At 36.8% G+C, this 22,238-nt stretch overlaps 1 protein-coding gene and 1 long non-coding RNA gene across 3 annotated transcripts in view; one reads left to right on the top strand and one right to left on the bottom strand.

Annotated features, from left to right (window-relative positions):
- The window catches only part of LOC117329417 (ATP-dependent (S)-NAD(P)H-hydrate dehydratase-like), a 160,125-nt gene that overhangs the window by 110,290 nt on the left and 27,597 nt on the right, over positions 1-22,238 (top strand). The gene's annotated exons all lie outside the window — the stretch shown is intronic.
- Positions 10,401-12,129, bottom strand: LOC117329420. The gene is made up of 3 exons (XR_004533185.1): positions 11,847-12,129; positions 11,666-11,736; positions 10,401-11,099 (listed from the first exon to the last, which is right to left on the bottom strand). It is a non-coding gene; the product is annotated as an uncharacterized LOC117329420 (long non-coding RNA).

Here is a 22,238-nt window from a genome sequence, read left to right as displayed (position 1 = left end):
GGGGCAGTAAAAACAGAGATTACTCTGGGGCAGTAAAAACAGTGATTACTCTGGGGCAGTAAAAACAGGGATTACTCTGGGGCAGTAAAAACAGTGATTACTCTGGGGCAGTAAAAACAGTGATTACTCTGGGGCAGTAAAAACAGGGATTACTCTGGGGCAGTAAAAACAGGGATTACTCTGGGGCAGTAAAAACAGGGATTACTCTGGGGCAGTAAAAACAGGGATTACTCTGGGGCAGTAAAAACAGGGATTACTCTGGGGCAGTAAAAACAGGGATTACTCTGGGGCAGTAAAAACAGCACATTACTCTGGGGCAGTAAAAACAGGGATTACTCTGGGGCAGTAAAAACAGGGATTACCCCGGGGCAGTAAAAACAGGGATTACTCTGGGGCAGTAAAAACAGGGATTACTCTGGGGCAGTAAAAACAGGGATTACTCTGGGGCAGTAAAAACAGGGATTACTCTGGGGCAGTAAAAACAGGGATTACTCTGGGGTAGTAAAAACAGGGATTACTCTGGGGCAGTAAAAACAGGGATTACTCTGGGGCAGTAAAAACAGGGATTACTCTGGGGCAGTAAAAACAGGGATTACTCTGGGGCAGTAAAAACAGGGATTACTCTGGGGCAGTAAAAACAGTGATTACTGTGGGGCAGTAAAAACTGGGATTACTCTGGGGCAGTAAAAACAGTGATTACTCTGGGGCAGTAAAAACAGGGATTACTCTTGGGCAGTAAAAACAGTGATTACTGTGGGGCAGTAAAAACAGGGATTACTCTGGGGCAGTAAAAACAGTGATTACTGTGGGGCAGTAAAAACTGGGATTACTCTGGGGCAGTAAAAACAGGGATTACTCTGGGGCAGTAAAAACAGGGATTACTGTGGGGCAGTAAAAACAGGGATTACTCTGGGGCAGTAAAAACAGTGATTACTCTGGGGCAGTAAAAACAGGGATTACTCTGGGGCAGTAAAAACAGGGATTACTGTGGGGCAGTAAAAACAGGGATTACTCTGGGGCAGTAAAAACAGGGATTACTCTGGGGCAGTAAAAACAGGGATTACTCTGGGGCAGTAAAAACAGGGATTACTCTGGGGCAGTAAAAACTGGGATTACTCTGGGGCAGTAAAAACAGTGATTACTCTGGGGCAGTAAAAACAGGGATTACTCTGGGGCAGTAAAAACAGGGATTACTCTGGGGCAGTAAAAACAGGGATTACTCTGGGGCAGGAGTTCATGATTTTTACCTGTGTTTCGATCTGCTGAAAATTTTCTCTGAAACCCTGAAGTTTTCCTACATATTTTGTGACCAAGAATTATCCTTGAAAAAGTTGCATTTTGTTGAAACTGCCATGCAGGCACTGGCAAATGGAAAAATATGACATTCACATTATTGCGTAGCTTTTGATATTAGACTTCCTGATAGGCCTAATTTTATTGAAACTTCATGAACCAAATTTATTGTCATGTATATCTCTTATAGAAGTCCTTGTAGGTATAGAAGTCCTTGTATGTATAGAAGTCCTTGTAGGTATAGAAGTCCTTGTATGTATAGAAGTCCTTGTAGGTGTAAAATCTTTTTTTATTTGTAAGTTGATGTAGTCCTGCTAATTGTTTGTTAGTAAGACAGGTTAGTTACACCAACACTACAGGTTAGTTACACCAACACTACAGGTTAGTTACACCAACACTACAGGTTAGTTACACCAACACTACAGGCTAGTTACACCAATACTACAGGTTAGTTACAACAACACTACAGGTTAGTTACACCAGCACTACAGGTTAGTTACACCAACACTACAGGCTAGTTACACCAACACTACAGGTTAGTTACACCAACACTACAGGCTAGTTACACCAACACTACAGGTTAGTTACACCAACACTACAGGTTAGTTACACCAACACTACAGGTTAGTTACACCAACACTACAGGTTAGTTACACCAACACTACAGGGTTGTTACACCATCACTACAGGTTAGTTACACCAACACTACAGGTTAGTTACACCAACACTACAGGTTAGTTACACCAGCACTACAGGTTAGTTACACCAACACTACAGGTTAGTTACACCAACACTACAGGTTAGTTACACCAGCACTACAGGTTAGTTACACCAACACTACAGGTTAGTTACAGGTTAGTTACACCAGCACTACAGGTTAGTTACAACAACACTACAGGTTAGTTACAACAACACTACAGGTTAGTTACAGGTTAGTTACACCAGCACTACAGGTTAGTTACAACAACACTACAGGTTAATTACACCAACACTACAGGTTAGTTACACCAACACTACAGGTTAGTTACACCAGCACTACAGGTTAGTTACACCAACACTACAGGTTAGTTACAGGTTAGTTACACCAGCACTACAGGTTAGTTACAACAACACTACAGGTTAGTTACAACAACACTACAGGTTAGTTACAGGTTAGTTACACCAGCACTACAGGTTAGTTACACCAACACTACAGGTTAGTTACACCAACACTACAGGTTAGTTACACCAACACTACAGGCTAGTTACACCAATACTACAGGTTAGTTACAACAACACTACAGGTTAGTTACACCAGCACTACAGGTTAGTTACACCAACACTACAGGTTAGTTACACCAACGCTACAGGTTAGTTACACCAACACTACAGGTTAGTTACACCAACACTACAGGCTAGTTACACCAACGCTACAGGCTAGTTACACCAACACTACAGGTTAGTTACACCAACGCTACAGGTTAGTTACACCAACGCTACAGGCTAGTTACACCAACACTACAGGCTAGTTACACCAACACTACAGGTTAGTTACACCAACACTACAGGTTAGTTACACCAACACTACAGGTTAGTTACACCAACACTACAGGTTAGTTACACCAACACTACAGGGTTGTTACACCATCACTACAGGTTAGTTACACCAACACTACAGGTTAGTTACACCAACACTACAGGTTAGTTACACCAGCACTACAGGTTAGTTACACCAACACTACAGGTTAGTTACACCAGCACTACAGGTTAGTTACACCGACACTACAGGTTAGTTACAGGTTAGTTACACCAGCACTACAGGTTAGTTACAACAACACTACAGGTTAGTTACAACAACACTACAGGTTAGTTACAGGTTAGTTACACCAGCACTACAGGTTAGTTACAACAACACTACAGGTTAATTACACCAACACTACAGGTTATAATTATATAGTTACAGGTTAGTTAGACCAACACTACATGTTAGTTACAACAACACTACAGGTTAGTTACAACAACACTACAGGTTAGTTAGATTTAGGTTAAATACACAATGAAATATTAGTGCCGTTAATGATCAAGGGTGACATTAAAAAAAGAAAAATTATAGATGGTGGAACAAAAAAGATGTTGGCCATTTTAAGGACTTCGGTCTTCAATAAGGCCTATTTTTTTCACGAAGTCTAGAACTACAGGACAAATAGAGATCATCAGGAAACAAGTCAGTATCCCTGACTAATTAACAGCTTGATAACTGTACTGCACTAACTGACACCAGCCCATATAGATCTCCGAAGGATACTGGCCTGAGCCGTGAATACTTGCCAAAAAAGTGGCTGTTCCTCTATAATTGCCACGTGTCTATTGGTCCGTTGGGGGCTATCATATGAAGGCCAGTACATTATCGTCTAGATTTATACCGACCATATATCTCCTTATCAATTAATAATTGATTCATACGTTTTGTTTAAATGTATTTGCCTTTTTTTTCCCCCTTGATATACGTAGAGATAATTTTGGACCAGGACGAGCTATAAGGTGGTTTGACATTTATTTTGACAGGTTTTCTATATCCAGTATATTAATACAGACACTTTCTGTAGCTAAAGACCAGAGGAATTAGAAGTATATAAAATCATAATCAGAAAAGGACTCTCTGAAATGCCAGACACATATATAATGTCTACTGACATATTAGCTACAATCTGACTATAAAATTCTCCTCAACCTCAGCTAAGTGGATTGGTTACTTTCTAAGTGGCTTCCATTTGTTTCTGTCTTTCTTTCAGAAAATATTTAACTGATAAAGAAGTGTTTCATTACAGGTAATGTTTTCTGTGGTACACTCTATGCAGCTATAGTCAGATTCCAAAATATTTTATTTAATGTTTACACGCACATATAGAGCAACAGGTTAGCTTCAATAGAATCTCCAAATCTCGGGATTCCAGTGGACAAGAAGACCTTGATATTTACTGAAGGAATAAAGAACAACTTCAATGAATCCCGGGAAGTTCAAGGGATATTTTTTTGATAAACCTTGGCAAAGTCCTGAATCACTCCAACTGATTCTTGAATGTATACTCTATGTTTTTATATTCCATTTTGACATTACAAATATATTTGCTTATATATATGAACAATTGAAAGTTTCTGTAAATCAGAAGTTGTGGTGGTCCCCGGCACCTCAGTCTGTGATCTATTTATGGCAGTCGAATCATTCCGACATAATGACCATGATTAGAGAAGGCAATTTAATAACCAGTTATAGTTAGAGGGAGGTGTGTTACCGTGCCTGAAACATACATCACCTCAATAACAGTAGCCATAACGTCCATACTACAGCCTTCGTATTGACCTCTATTGTTGAAAAGGCAATAATGACTTGACATTTGACCTCATTAAATATGTACATTGACCTGAGTTTCTTTAGTCTATTGTTAACAATGGCTCCTCTAACATATGTCGATAAAATCATATTAAAAATTCATGAAATAAATTTTAATGTTGGCCTGTTTACTGGTGCTAACTTCACCTCTCAACTGAGGTGCCTAATTACAGGTATTTTCAAGCGGAGAATCATTGGCCACAATCCAGCTAGTCAACAAAAACACTCGGCAATTTGAAAGACTGGTTTTCTCATCTCAACTCTCTTTGTTTGATGAAGTTTTGCTGGAAGGAGGGGTGAACTTACACACTGATTTTATACTGTATCTTAGATGTTTTTCCTGGGATTGATTAACAATTTTGTCAAGAAAAATATTGATTTCTTTTCAAAAACAAGAAATATGATTAAATTTTAAATTATTACTATTCAGTTTTTCCATTTCCGTGAAGTGTTGTCACATTGATGCGGTGATATTTGACCTTTTGGGTCAAGTAGGTCTGATTTCTGGACACTTTGGACACTTGAGAGTTGAAACCTGACATTAAATTTGAGAATGCACACCTGTAAACGGAATACCTGGAACAATATGGCCAGGATGCTGGACACACCCAAGGGTTCTCAGGGAGTCTTGTTACACACGGCTGGACATCAGGTGGACATCAGCTGGACCTAAGTGGATGGAGTGGGGTATGGATTGGTAGGGATAAAGGATCCGGTCACCTGTCAACAGCCGGTCATTATACATTCTGGACACTAGTTATTTGGTATCGAACTGACTATTGATATTTGATGAACTGTTTGAGTGACTTGTTTGAGATCATGCTGACCCTTGGTGACGACTTGGTGGTCAATCATGCTGACCCCTGGTGACGACTTAGTGGTCAATATGCTGGCTGGGGCACATTTTGTTTCAGTATTAGGTTTCAATAAAAGCTTGATTCATAGAGTGACATTTGCAAAACTAAAAAATCACCAATACCACTGACTTCTATTATTGTTGAGAAATTATTGTTGAATTTAAAGATAGATAACATGATCTGCTGTCTGGAAGGTTTCTTGAGACATCAGGATTCCATGAGCATTTCTCTCTTTACAGTAATTTAGATATTGGGTGAATAAACCTAACAAGGTCAGCAAGTTACCTCAAACAAATGTTTTACTTTATTGGTCTACCACTTAAATAGGGTCATGCCTTACTGGTCAGCCACCATCCATCCTAACAAAGTCATGCTTTACTGGTCAGCCACCGTCCATCCTAACAAAGTCATGCTTGACTGGTCAGCCAACCACAATCCTAACAAAGTCATGCCTTACTGGTCAGCCAACCACAATCCTAACAAAGTCATGCTTTACTGGTCAGCCACGCCCATCCTAACAAAGTCATGCTTGACTGGTCAGCCAACCACAATCCTAACAAAGTCATGCTTGACTGGTCAGCCAACCACAATCCTAACAAAGTCATGCTTTACTGGTCAGCCAACCACAATCCTAACAAAATCATGCTTTACTGGTCAGCCACCGTCCATCCTAACAAAGTCATGCTTTACTGGTCAGCCACCGTCCATCCTAACAATGTCATACTTTACTGGTCAGCCACCGTCCATCCTAACAATGTCATGCTTTACTGGTCAGCCACGTCCATCCTAATTAAGTCATGCTTTACTGGTCAGCCAACCACAATCCTAACAAAGTCATGCTTGACTGGTCAGCCAACCACAATCCTAACAAAGTCATGCTTTACTGGTCGGCCAACCACAATCCTAACAAAGTCATGCTTGACTGGTCAGCCAACCACAATCCTAACAAAGTCATGCTTTACTGGTCAGCCAACCACAATCCTAACAAAGTCATGCTTGACTGGTCAGCCACCGTCCATCCTAACAAAGTCACGCTTTACTGGTCAGCCACCGTCCATCCTAACAAAGTCATGCTTGACTGGTCAGCCACCGTCCATCCTAACAAAGTCATGCTTGACTGGTCAGCCACCGTCCATCCTAACAAAGTCATGCTTTACTGGTCAGCCAACCACAATCCTAACAAAGTCATGCTTGACTGGTCAGCCACCGTCCATCCTAACAAAGTCATGCTTTACTGGTCAGCCAACCACAATCCTAACAAAGTCATGCCTGATTGTTTATTAATTTTAATAATTGTTTTGCTGATGGTTTGAAGACATCTCAGTCATGTTTTAATTAGATATGGATTAAATATTTATTGCACAATTAAAAGTTATGGGAAATTCATTTATTGAGGACAATGTTAATGGTAAGAGTAGGGACAGTGCCCTTTGGTCCAGGACTGCTGCGGTAGGTATAGTTAAACAACTGACCATCCCATACGACAATAAAGGCTAAATTATTTCTATAAAACCAGCAATATACCTACATAAACGTCATTTCTACCTGTATCGGCTCAGTGGCTTTCATGTTTATGAGCTCAATCACATTTAAAGACATACAGTTGTTTCCCTTGGCCAGTCCTGTGTGCTGCGGTACTAACACACACATATTAAGGACCTAAGCCAGACTCTCCTGTGACTGGTAGAGTCATATTTTGTCAAAAGCAATATTTTGAGGTTTGTTTGCAGAAAATTACTTATTCTTCTTTAAGGTGATATATTTGGTTATCTCTGATTCAAACTGAGCTGAACAACTGCACAACTAATATCGTCTATGTCCCTCCAGGCTACTGTAAACATTATCCTGTAAGTTTTGTTACAGACGATCTATCACTTCACCCCTAGTGTTTGTCTGCTGGTCTGATGTCGATGGATATCCTTCCAAACTTTCCTGTACTGACCTATTAGGTCAATTTGCTGGTCAATTGAAAACACTATATAACATTAGACGCTCCCCCTTATTGTTAAGTTCTGGTGAGTTATATATATAGACACTCAACATGCAGGCAGCTTCTGTATATAGTGATTTCCAATTGTCTGTTCATCTTTTGTCTTGTCACCTTTTATTGCTAGTGACTTTCCTTTATCTTTTCTTAATTGTTCTTATTTGTCTGCATGGTCACGTTCGTTTGTCTGTTTACCTTCGTTTGTCTGTTTACCTTCGTTTGTCTGTTTACCTTCATTTGTCTGTTTACTTTCGTTTGTCTGTTTACCTTTGTTTGTTTGTTTACCTTCATTTGTTTGTTTACCTTCGTTTGTTTGTTTACCTTCGTTTGTCTGTTTACCTTCATTTGTCTGTTTACCTTCGTTTGTCTGTTTACCTTCATTTGTCTGTTTACTTTCGTTTGTCTGTTTACCTTCGTTTGTTTGTTTACCTTCATTTGTTTGTTTACCTTCGTTTGTTTGTTTACCTTCGTTTGTCTGTTTACCTTCATTTGTCTGTTTACCTTCGTTTGTCTGTTTACCTTCGTTTGTCTGTTTACCTCCGTTTGTCTGTTTACCTTCATTTGTCTGTTTACCTTCGTTTGTCTGTTTACCTTCGTTTGTCTGTTTACCTTCATTTGTCTGTTTACCTTCGTTTGTCTGTCTACCTTCGTTTGTCTGTTTACCTTCGTTTGTCTGTTTACCTTTGTTTGTTTGTTTACCTTGGTTTGTCTGTTTACCTTGGTTTGTCTGTTTACCTTGGTTTGTCTGTTTACCTTCATTTGTCTGTTTACCTTCGTTTGTCTGTTTACCTTCATTTGTCTGGTTGATCATGCATCGGCGACCAGGTAGCTCAATTGGTAGAGCATCCGGCTAGCGTTCAGAGGTCTTGGGTTCGAAAGCTGGTCTAACGTGCATTTTTCCATCCCTACTACAGAATAAAGAATATGTGTACAGATATCACCTGAAGCCCTGGATAGATTTATTCCATCTTCACACCATAACATTACATCAAATTCTACACCTAATAAGGTCTAAGTAGAGACAATGATTAACCTGTGACTTTCAAAATAAAAGGTTGGTATACAAGGTATCTGATGAACCCCAGGCCATGGTCAGAGTGGGGGGGGGGGTTAACATGAACCCCAGGCTAGAGGTGGGGGGGGGGGGGGGGGGGGGGGGGGAGGGGGGGGGTTAACATGAACCCCAGGCTAGAGGTGGGGGGGGGGGGGGGAGGTATACATGTATTAACATGTGACACTTAAATAAGATATGATTGATTGATTGATTGTATTTATGTGAGCACCTATTCACTTTACTTTTATGTTTTCTGTAGTCAATAATACCTGGAGACAGAAATGACCCGTCTCAGACTGACCAGGTATCGACTATCTAATGGCTGTCAGCCCTTGTCTCTATCCAATGACCATCAATGTGATCATTACAGATTTGATGATCCCTGTTTTGGACACCCAGTGTTATCAGTCTGGTCCAGAATTGGAATCACCATCAATACGCTGCTACTTTTATTATTTTGTTTATCAATCTTGCTAAGTTTTCCTAACAAAATACTAATGATGTTGAAATAGTTTTTTCTTGTTTTATTGAGGGAAGGTATTGTACAATCAGCCGGAAATGTAATTGTGCAGGTTTATTTTTGGCTGCACCTAGTTGTTTATAGGTAAGGAGGAGATGAAAAGGTTCAGACTTATTGAGTTCCTCGAGAAAACCAGTACGGTGTAATGCCAATTGATTGCTTGCAGTAGTAAAGGTGAAAAAAAGATGTCTGCAAGGGGACACAACTCATTTGAATCATTGAATCAAGCATTTGAATCTCTTTAAACTTTACTTTTTTTATTTATTTTTTTTTTCAATAAATTGACAAACTTTAAGCTATAATACCAAGTATTTATAAACAATCTGTGAGATATAACACGGAATCTCTCATTCCAAACCCTGACATAACGAGAATTTAATCTACACACGTTGCGATGTGCGACAATGACATGATGAAAATAATTGGTCGCCTCGTCAATGGCAGATCAGGGAAAAAAGTTCATTGGATTTGCTGAAAATTCATGCAATCAACTGGTACTACAGGTGAGAGAAAAAAGATTATTCCCTGCTTTGGGAGTACCCTTATGAATTTGCAGCATGATCACAGCATAGATGCAGTATGAATGCAGCATGGAATTGCAGCATGAATGAAGCATGACTGCAGCATGGTGCCTAATTTACCTCACTATATATTCTTACTAGTTAAAGCATGATTGCAGCATGTTTCAATTATGCAAATTATGCTGGGATCATGCTGCATTTATGCTTTAAGGAAGCATGGCTGCAGCATGATCCCAGCATGGTCTGTGAAGCATGATCCCAGCATGGTCTGCAGCATGATGCCAGCATGGTTTGCAGCATGATGCCAGCATGGTCTGCAGCATGATCCCAGCATGGTCTGCAGCATGATCCCAGCATGTTTCAATTATGCAAATTATGCTGGGATCATGCTTCAATCATGCTTCATGGCAGCATGGTTTACAAAATCAATGCAAATCATGCAATAAAAACTTGAAGAATACTTTTGTATTACATTTTATTTGGTAATTAACATGGTATAAAACTTTTCATACAGGCTGTTTTTTCTAGTTCAAACATTTAAAACTTATCAATGAAATGAGAATGTGACAAAACAAATTTTAATTCTAATTTACCCATGGTACTTATTTTATTTGCCTCTTATATTCTTTTTCTCAAAACTTCCATCACATACACAACACAGCTATCTTTTTCTAGTACAATTTTCAAATACAACTAATATCAATTCATCCTAGCTAGAAGTGGTTTGTTTCAACAAAAATAGTCAGCAAGATATACAAGTTCAATGTCAGTACATACTACAGTATGTATTTATAATTGTTTTTTTTTTTTCTAAAATAGTAGGAAAATAGTACAAAATAATATTTTCCAGCAGAGTTATAGTAGGATATGTATACATTTTGTCACCGACGCACAAGACTGATTTCAGACAGTATACGTAGTTTCCTGGAAGTAGCCCAGATGTACTGGAAACTGTTTTCATGTGTGTCCGTGAACTTAAAATAAACAAAAACAAGCAACAGTCGAAGACTTCTTCTATCGAATTTAACATTATTTCTAATAAACTGTGAAAAGATTATCATAATTTTGGAATCAATTCTAAATACGTATACTGACTAAATGAAATGTTGATTGACAATTTGAACAATGGTGTGTTGTTTGATGTAGCACGTACTGTAGTGATAAACTCTGTCACTGTCCCCGGGGATTTCAATACAACCAAGCTTGAGACGACTATATTATATTTTTTGCTAGTACAACAAATAACTAACAAGGATTTTTAGATTATATACATGATTTTTTTTTGTATATATATTAATGTTTACACTTTTATTATGAAAGGAAATGTTGTATACCTCGACAGAGAACATATCTCGAATAATCTTAATTAATGTGAAACATAAACTTCTTAATTTCTCTTCATTCCTTTCTGCTTTGTGTTAAGTCAATGCCATCAATTTGGACCACAATGCATGCGGTGTTCCTCATTCCAGAATGTACTGCATGAAGACTCAGTCTCTGTTGGAAGAAAGAAAGACTTTTAGAATATTCTTTTATTTCAAAATTAGAATAATTGTCAAGTTTTTGAAGATAATGTATGTATTTAACTTATGTACTTTTCATGATCACTTTGCTATCATTTTCATTATGTTTGCTTTGGAAGCCTTTTTATCAAGAAAATTTAAGCCAGCCACACAAAGCTACAAAATAAAACTTGCCAGGATGACTTAATTATTAATTAAATCAAGCTACTCCCGAATTCTCCATCAGTTCATATCAATGTGAAACTGCAATATACTATACATAAAACAATGTTACTTACTTATAATTCATCTTAATTCACCTATTTCATTTAATCGTTTCAATTTGATGCAATAATCTGCAAACATCGATCCTCAAAAGAATGTGGAGGTAAAGATCTTTCACGAAAGGTTTCATTATCCAAAACACAAATTTTCCTCACCATTGTTTGTGAATACGTATGTACGTCATAATCATAACAAGGGTTGTGTGAGTGGGGAAAAAATGCAATTTAAGTCGGGCCGAAGATCGTTAATAATAAATAAATAAAATTGAAAACTTACGATTGTAACACATGAATCGGTACTTCGTTTCCTTCGGCCGTGTAATCTGTGATTAATTAATCATCAAAACCCTGGAAAATAAATAATTAGGTATTATTGATATGAATAGATCTATATCAAATTCATCGTCGTATAATGTGAAACGATGTCAGAACGTGAAGATTATATAATAAAAACTTACCCTGTCTCGTAACGATGTTTGTCGGTAAAAATATACATCGGTCGTCAAAAACAACGAGAAAGCTGATATTCATTCGTCGGTAACTTGAAGTAAGTCGATCTTCTTCAGTAAGACGGGAAACAAACTTCGTTTTTAGGCTATCGTCGTGTTTGTTTATACTTTTCTTCTGGAAATAAACATCCGGTGAATTCAAACATGGCTATCAGACTTCCCGCTAAACTCGTGTGTGTTGCATCATGGGATAAATATTTTACTGCCAGAGATTAACACGATTCATTTTTACTTGTGCATGTTTTTTATTCTAAATCATAAACTTCTATTGTGTCATACTTTTAAGATAAATATTACAGTATTTAATACTTGCATCGTGCACATTTAGATCGCACGAGCTCAAGGAGCACTCTCGTCACATCTCGGGAGCAAGGTAAACAAACGAGGTCATAGGTGAACCGAACGATAAACATGTAATCTGACCAGAGGTTTTGGCCTCGTCTGTCATACGCCTATTGTTTAATATGGATGTATTTTCAGACGAGGAACCGACCAATGCACGTTTTCTTTTTACGTTCACGATTTCAAATAATTCAGATTAAAGTACGGGAATATCGTCTGTTGTTAGTAAACTCATGTCGAGGTCGAGATCATCACAGCGCTTAACTTCAATATACGTTTTACAAGGAAGCGTCCGAGTGACAATATAAGTTCGACACATGTTTATTGGAGTTTAAGCGATGAATGTTGTGTCAAACACGACGTGATTTCGTATGCTATTATCAGATGTAATCTTAACACCGCATATATCCAGAAAGTATGCGATACAAAGACAAAGAGCAGGTGATTTTAATCTTATTTGATTGAATTAAAAGCGATATTCCAAGCACATGTGTAACTGTTGGTAGAGTGACCCCGATTTTGTTTTGGCGAACATGTTACATGTATGGCTACCTGGTAGTAAGCTGGTGCATGGTAAATGGCAACGTCTTGGTTTATGTCAGTGTTTGGATAAAGTGACTGATTCTGTCTCCGATAAAAAGTGTATAATCGAAGCAAAAGTCAATATACTGGTTCTTCAAAAAACGATCTAAACTCTGAAAATTTGAATGAAATTTTTATAGGGATGAGTTTTAAGTCGTCACACGAATGTACTAACTTGCAACATTCATCAATGTTTAAGTTAATTCCTTCTGAGATAGAACTACAAGTGAAAGCTGACAAAATATCACATTTAAAAGCTGTGAACCGTTATACTAACAAAGAACATACTTATAAACGAAATACTTAATTAAAATAATTGTTATTGAATTTTAAATAAATATGTGTGGTATTGATCAAGTATAAAAAGGAAATTCTGCAACACAAACATGTTTTTAAAAATTATTTTGTTATCACCATTGATACCTGGAAATTTTCTATATTTTATTTAAAATTTAAAAAAAAGATACTAAAATATCTAATACCAACTTTTGTTAATTTTCTGTATCTTATTTTATTAATTAATAATTGTTTAGGTTAATCTTGGTACCTGGGAAATTTGGTCCTAGATTTTGGATCCTCGCTTGAACCTACATTTCGCCCACAGAAATTTTGTGATGTCCGAACAAAGGAATGCCCTTTTAAGCTAATACAGAATGGCCGAGCATATACACATTTCAACTTAAACAATTCATGTTAATACATGAAAGAATGGTGCAGTTCATTAAATTAACTAAGTTAATACAGCATAATTGCAGCATGGTACAGTTTGTATCTAAAATGGCAAAGTTAATACAGCATGGTTGCAGCATGGTACAGATCCTATCTAAAATGCCAAAGTTATTGCAGCATGGTTGCAGCATGATGCATTTCATATGATAAATTTACTAAGTCCACACAGCATGATTGCAGCATGATATAATTCGATATCCAAACTGGCAAAGTTATTGCAGCATGGTTGCAGCATGGTACATATCCTGTCTAAAATGACAAAGTTATTGCAGCATGGTTGCAGCATGATACAGTGCATATGATAAATTAACTAAGTCGACAAAGCATGATTGCAGCATGATAGAGTTCAGATATTCAATTACCTCAATTTTTAAAGCATGGTTGCAGTACATGCTGTACAGAAGCATGGTACCATGCTGCTATGCAGCACATGCTGCAATCATGCTGTGAAACTAGCAGCATGATGCCAGCATAAAAGCAGCATGATTGCAGCATATGCTGCATTGCAGTCCATGCTGCAAATTGATAAGGGTAATATGACAGCAGAATGAAGGAGTATCAGACAGCAGAATGAAGGAGTATGACAGCAGAATGTAGTTGATTCCTTAGGGTTAAAGACAGTTGAGAATTTGCCTTTTGGGAAAGAATTAATTTACCCCTAAGGACGCCTGAATGTTATATTGTAAGATAGTTTTTATGCAGTTTAACAAACTTGCAGTAATGGAAATATATTTTAAGCAGAAATATGAAAATTGATGTATAACAACTGATGTAATCTAATATAGCAGACCAATTAAACTCACCCTACAAATCATTACAGACTGGCCAATAATTAGACCATGTACTACAGGTACACAATGGTGTCTGTGTCATTTTCAGACCACAGCTGCTGTTGTTCTTTAATTTGAAGTAGTGCATCAATGTGGTGCATTTAAGTGTAGGAGACATAAAGGCAGCAAGTTCACCGTTCTTACCAGTCATACAATATTTTATTGGCTTAAACATATTACAATCCATCAACACAAATGTTAACACACGTCTTGAGGATGTTGGCTTACTACATTGTATATCTATCACAATGTTTCAGAATATTATGACGTACTTCATAAAACTTGACATTTTGCACTTGCTTTTGGTTCTCTTTACACAGCCATCTGATGCATGCAAGTGAAGTCTTCCTGTATCGGGGACTTTTCTCTCGACTTTTCTCTAGATTTTCAGAATCTTGCTGAAATTCTGTAAACTTAAATAAATGTTGAAATGTGTCTTCTATTATATATATACACCTGTAAGTAAACAAGTTTCTTCCATTTATATATATACAGTATTGATTCTAGAGCGCAGTCTTGCAATATTACTGCATATACTGAAATGATGCTGCAAAATATCAAACCATTTGTGGCACTCATATACCCACATTTCGTTTGTTGTCCGTATTTCATCATTTGGTCTGTGGAACTTTTGACGATAATGTCCCTTTTTATCAAACGGCAAATCTAGATAAAGTCCTACATTATCATGATATCTGCCGTTGGACAGCCATACAGATGGCATCTTGTTTACATTTGCAATAAGACTTTATATACTACGACTTTGTCTTCCATTGGTTGAAACTTTTTATGCCATCTTATGAGAAATATCTAGACAAAAATGACTTCCATTGCATGTGCAAACTTTACTGTCAAAGATGCTGACCCACATATGACATAATTAGGTAAAAATGAAACCGACATTGCTTTATTATCAATTCAAATCTTCAAAAACGAACACCATTGCATGAGCCTACACATCCCGTGAAGTAATCTTGGAGCAAAACTGCTGACGATCGTGAACGACCAAAACCAGGAATACGAAAGCAAAGCAGTATCAAAATGCATTGAATACAAAAAAATTCTGTGGATGAAGATAGATGAAAAGGGCATGAAATGTGCAAGAAACACAAAAAGTGTAACCCCTGTCATTTTGCTTTGAGGAGGGATGTTTAAACTCAAGGACAAGCACGCTAAGGAGATATTTAGGTTCTACAGACCATGTGAATGCCAGTCATAGAGAAACTCTTAGTCACAACTTTGCCCAGGTATGTTTACTGCATGAACATTGATTTTTGAACATTTGTTAAATATTGACTGTAGTTTGGTTCCTAACCAGACCTAAGGGGTTGGTATGAGGGAAGGGGAGGTCATTGAAAAAGGGCTTTGTGCCAAATTATTTACTGTATTAAATTCCAGGACTTGTTTTTAACTTCATCGGTTTGAATATCGCCATTTTAAACACAACTTTGAAGTCTTTAATTATAAAGATTGACTAACTAGTTCAGTGACTTTAGGACTCAGAATACGGTATTAACATTTAAAATATTTTGATGGTCAATTTTAAGGTTGCTGGAGAAGCTACAAGATGTTCAGAAACAGAAGATGGTAACATTTAAAATGTTTTGATGGTCAATTTTAAGGTTGCTGGAGAAGCTACAAGATGTTCAGAAACAGAGGATGGTGTAGAGGCAGCCATGAAAACTTGTTTACTGGATGGCAAAGGAAGATAATCCCCATCAAGGAATACACTAGTTTGAGCATAATACTGTAGATGATTGGAGGAACTTTGACAATTTGATATTTATTTGAATAATACAATTGAAACATTCAAATGAAGACAGTTTATTGTATTCAAGTATAGATATGCTTAATTTTTTTCAAACTTCTATTCAGAGACGTTCTTAGGTATTCATCATACTCAATAAGTATGATGAAATAAAACTCAAGTCTCTTGTTCAATTTTCCAAGGGCCCAATTTTTCATATAAGATGAGTCTGTGCCCCATTTTCCAAAATCCTAGAATCAACTCTGTAATACATTAACCGATACATTCTGAAAGACCTGGTCCTATTCTCCTTGTAATTTTTAAATGGTCTCTAAGCAAATTTGTTGTTGTTGTTGTTGTTGTTGTTGTCGTCGTCGTTGCTTTATCAATTTTTAGTTACAATTATAGTTTTGTTTTGTTAGTATTCTTTGTTCTTTTTATTGTCTTTTATCAGTCCTATCAATAGTCAGTAAATGTAAACATTTTGTTGCTAACCATTTTGAGATATATTTGTTACCATTCACTCATAATAGAGAAATATTTCACAAACCTATTTCTGTTTGCCAATGGAACAGATGAAGAACACATTCCACAGTTATAAGTGATTTAAATGATTACATATGCACCTTTAAACAAAATTTACTAAGTTAAAGAAAATCACTGCCCTTAAAGATTTGACAATGTATCCAGATTTAGACTTGCCAAGTGGTTATGTGAGAGTAAGAATCCTGCTTGTCGTGATTGTAAAACACAGGTAAAACACAGGTAAAACACAGGTAAGACAAAGGTAAGACGCAGTAAACAACCTTTATCGATCACTTGTCTGACATCATGTACAGGACGTCTATAACGGTCTTCACTTAGCTCTTTGTCCCATTTTCATTTCAATAATTAAGGTATTGTTTTTGTACTGCAGTTATATTTACCTGGAATAATAGAGTTATAAATCATGTCTTTCCAAAGAGTGTTTTTTTTTTTTTCAATCACAACATTCTCAAGCATTACCAGAGAGTGGAACCTGAGTTTGAATTCTGCCTCCAGTTTTGATACAAGTCTACATCAGGACAATTTGGTTGTTGATTCTATCCCTGAGGTGCTAAAGCTGCAGCTCACTTTATACTACAACATCATGGATGGGGAATAAACATAACTAAGAATGAACTAAAATCTTTGGTAAATTAAGTGGATGTCTGAAGTTTGTCAGTAATGTGGAGCAATTTATGTGAATAGGGTAACAAAACAGAACAATTGATTTGAATAATAGCAAGGACAAGAATAAAGGTAGCTATGTAGCTTACGACATTGCCAAAAATTTGGGTAACGCCTTCATTGCCTGTTGATTAAAGCCTTTTAATTGTTCGTCCGACAAATTTATGCTGGTACTCGGGTGTAGTTTGAACAGGTGGAGGGTGCAATGTCCCAATAATAAAGGCTTACATCATAGTTATTCACTATGTAAATCAGTGCCTTTGTGAATATGTGCGGTTCAATTAATATTAGATGTATCCTGTTTCCTGCGAAGGTTTCAGTGTTTTTGGAAGCATTTTTGTCTATTGACGCATGGCTGATTAGCTCACACGTTTGGTTGAGACAGATGTGTGATCCTGTGATCAGCTAATACAGGTAGGTAGCTGACAGCCTTCCAAGGATAATTACCGTTCTCGGCCCAACACATCAGTCACATGCATAAATAGCTATCTCCTCTCTAGACTTGACCATAATGCGGAACTACATCACAATGGCAAAGGAAATGATGCCTACATATGATACCCAGTAATTTTTATCTCCTTTGTCGGAGTTCTGGGAGAACCGATAATTGTCTCATAGATATACATACCTGGGGCCAACCCCTAAACCGACCCTGTAAAACATCACCTGGTATGGAGACACGGTGTGGAATTTATAAGGAAAGGGTACTAGAAACACTATGTATCAATCAAATCATCTCTTGGTCGTGAATTACAGAGATTCTGGTCTTGTTGGAGCTTGATTTATGATCTCCGTAACTTGCCAAAAACATCAGTGGGATTTCAGAGGTGTTAGATGGAGATTTAATAGTCGGGTCTAACTTACTCGCAGTAAAATGGAGGCTTTTTTAAGTTCATTCCCAAGATGAATAACTTTGAAAGTAAGATATTGTTGATGACTAATTCAAGTCACCGTGATGACAGTACAAAATCGGTATACATTTTGAGATGTATCAAAGGCTACAAATTTAAATATGGTTACTATAGATTTCATTTTCAGACCAGATGGAATTTTTCTGTGATTCTATGGCTACAGCTGGCTATTTGTGATTATAAAAGAATTCAAATGAAACAAAATACCAGCCAGTGGACAGGTGTCCCTATACTATCCAGTGAGACACCTACAATGAAGGACCGCAGTGGTCATGCAGATGTCGATATATAGGCAAAAGTAGGATTCAAACAAAAGAAGACTTTTTCACTGGAGCTAATTGTCATATGTCTATAGTAGACTGAGGTTTTGTCAGATGTACCGCTAGCTGTGCCAACTCTCCAGACACTCCAATCTACCACTGGTCAGCAAAGATCTTATCTGGTCAGCTGGAGCCAAGTGAGCTGACCACTGAGTGGTGTGAATCTCCCCTCCCGGAGAGTTGTGTAGTTAGTGACCATTGTCCACCCCTGTTCACTAATTGTCCACTATTTGGCCTCAATTGGTCACTCCGGGTATCAATGTAGGTACATGCTGTACTATAATCATATTGTCACTTGACACATGGCCAATGAGCATGGCGGCCTGGTCAGCTAGGTTACACCTGATTTATTCGGGAGATTGACAGGTAATGAAACTCGTCATTAAACCTTTACAAGGTCGCCAGACTGCTTTACTGCTCCTTTCTTGAAATTAATCCTTTAAAAGGTTGATTCATGATGTCCTGCAGACTGACCATTACTGTTCAATCCTCCTAGTTAGGATGGTCATTTTCCAGAGAATGTCCACTGTTATGATCTACAGTTTCTACACAATCAGCACAGTGGTTTACTTAAATAGACTTAGTTTTTCAATCAATCATTTGTACAGGTGATCTAGTTCATCCAGCTTGTAGAATTCGAATTCTTCTACTGCAAAAACAATTAATTAATGCTCACAAACCCCTTTGGCAGCTACGTTGGTGTTGTGAGTTTGAGGTAAAGTGTACCCTAGTGTTCGGGGCATATTATCGTATTTTGCTAAAGTTCACATGCACCAAACAATAGGATTTTTGTATTATTCAGTATTACTGGAGACAGAACAACTCCTGAATTCATACCATATTTGTACAAGGACAAGTGTATGACCTCAACAAGAAGCTTTCGAAATCACTAGAATGTTTGAATCTCCGAAAAGATCCCAGAGAGGCCATTAATGTTCTGTAGACTACTTCTGTGATGATGGAGTTTTGTCGCCTATATATATAAATCATTCGAAAAGAATTGGAAAATAAAAAAAAAACATCTTTTAATTGATGTTCTTTCAACATGAGTATAATGTGTTTTATTATTTATTTTATAAGTCAAGTGTAGACATGTAGGACTATTTATGAAATGTTTGTATCTGGTAAAATGGTAACAACTCATTAAGCTGTCAACAATGCAGATTGAACAAGAAACTTGAAATTAATCAATTTGCTGAAGCAAGTTTTCAGAGATAGCCATAATGTAAGATTTATTATAAACATTAATTTGATTTTTCTTGTAGAATTGATTGAAAAGGATGCATTATGACAAATCTTAACCAGAAAATAGTTATCACAATTTTGTAAATTCTAATTAATCTGGTTGGAAACCTTGACCACATCCATCAGATAGATGGTCCTCATGCAATACTTTGTACTTTATACAAAACACAACAAACAGTATGAAAGTTCAAAAATTTATTGAATGGAACCAATGACTTGTTCAGGCTTATAATAATCACTTAAATTTTTTGGCAGTCTTAGGGGCTGCTCATTCTTACATTACTAAATTACATCAACACAACTTACAATATTACATAATTACGTTTGACTCACTACTAAAAAGATACACCTAAACAATTAAAATACTAATGATACTAGTGGGGTATGGAACCCCCGAGTTTGAGCGATCACAAGCTTAGATAGATATGACTGAATAAAGAAAGGAGAGATCCCTAGCTTGAGCGATCTCGAGCCACAGAGTAAGCAGTAAATTCAGAATCCTTTTATACAATAATGATATACAAAGTATAGATCATCATATATCAGTAGATTTGACAGAATCTATATTTTCCTATAAAGGTACTTTTAAAATTATGTAAATAGTATTGTTTTATTTTTATACTGTATCTTAAAATCACATTTTTTTAATGTGCACTATTCTCCATTGAACTTGTATGCGGGGAAAAAAGGACTAATATAAATAAACAGCACCCTAAAGTGAAGTCCAACTAGCTATTTTTGGATATGTATATTTAGTGTTTTTTCTTTGCATGTGTAAATTATGTAAATTATTATTTAATCCATGACACTCCTTCACCTTCATTAGGGGGTTTGTTGAACCTTAACTCAGGTAATTAGTAAAAGAATGCAGATCTAAATTTCTTGATCAGAGTTATTTAACACCTATGTTTTAATCAATCTCTAACTATTTCAAATAACTATAGCTGTAATATATCGCTCTGTCAGAAGAACAGTTCTCTTTAGCTCTATCGGTTGTACAGAGTCCCAGGTTCGATCCATTGAGGATCAGACATTGAAATAGATATAGACCTTTGTCACAAATGTTCATACATGGAAAACTAGACTGAGCTGATGAGTACCACTAAAAGGATATGATAATCAGCCTTTTAAAATCTATATAGGATATCATAGAGAGGATACTTAAATTTATAGGCATCAAGTTTACGTTCACATCAATTCGAAAATCAAAGTGATCTACTTCGGTATAAGTGACGTCGTGTTCAGGAAAGTGAAGGAAAACCCATGACAATCCTTAATTTTCTTCTAGCCTAAAATTCTGTAGTTCCTTGGTAGGAATGTCTGGCTATAAAAGAATCTGCCATAAAACAGTTAAGGTGTATTGAGGCCCAAGGTTTTTATAGCTGGATTAGGTCTGGTAGGACTCTCCACTGGTAGTCGGGGAACATGTCTATGTTGTACAATCGACATATTGAGAGCTCTTCATATCTTACAGCACGGTGTTGACAGATACATGACTCAGTGCATACAGAGGCGACCAAACTGTGCGACATATGCCTCAATGAACGATCAATGGAAGTCTAAAACACATATTTTAAATTTCACAAAGATTTTATTGGACCGAAGGTTAAAACCAAACTTTTCAAACTATTACAAAAGAGTTGTTTGTATAGGTAGAACTGAAAGTTTAATCACGAGGTACTAGGATAACACTTTATCAAGTGTATCAAAGGACGCGAATTTGTCTGTGACAACATAGAGATCAGCTAAAGCTCTTTCGTTTAGTTTTTGGAAATAATTTATCTTCATTTGTGCATGATCTGGGGATTCACATGATCTTAGGTATAGGGATATTTATGTCCTCAATATTCCAGCGATGATTCTGACAAGCTGTGGTGACAGGGGCGGGGTAATAAGATATATCGGGGACGTGGTATTGTATCTTACACTAAATGAACATAAAACTCACAATCATATGCTGATATGAAGGGTTGTATACTTTTAAAAAGATTCCATGCCCATTCTGTAAATGTCAAAAATTGTGATTTATCTGTTTCAAGAAGGATTGAACTTTTTAAAAACCATATCAATGTTTCTTTTTATATTTTGTTTTCCAAAACAAATGGAGTGTTAGATTAACTTTACAGGTGAGAAAGAAGTATGATTTTCTAGTTGTCAAGAGACATGACACATTAACAAACTAATACTGATGTTGGATAATAGACTGGCTCCCATCTCTATATATAAAATCACAAATAAAATGGGACTTCTAATTTTGATCTCTTAGAGATCTGATTCAAACTGTTAGAATTAAAATTCATCATTTTTTATAGCCAGTCTATAATTAGAAACGACTGATTTACGTAAAATAATCCAGCTTCAATTTATTTTCAATTTGTTTCACTACCCAGTACCTCTTAAATTGTATTTGGATACTTAAGGAATAC

The sequence above is a fragment of the Pecten maximus genome, chromosome 6 (genome assembly GCF_902652985.1).
Source record: "Pecten maximus chromosome 6, xPecMax1.1, whole genome shotgun sequence".
Classification (NCBI taxonomy): Eukaryota; Metazoa; Mollusca; class Bivalvia; order Pectinida; family Pectinidae; genus Pecten; species Pecten maximus.
Note: the sequence above shows the minus strand (reverse complement) of the source record. Positions and strands in the feature narration are given on the sequence as shown.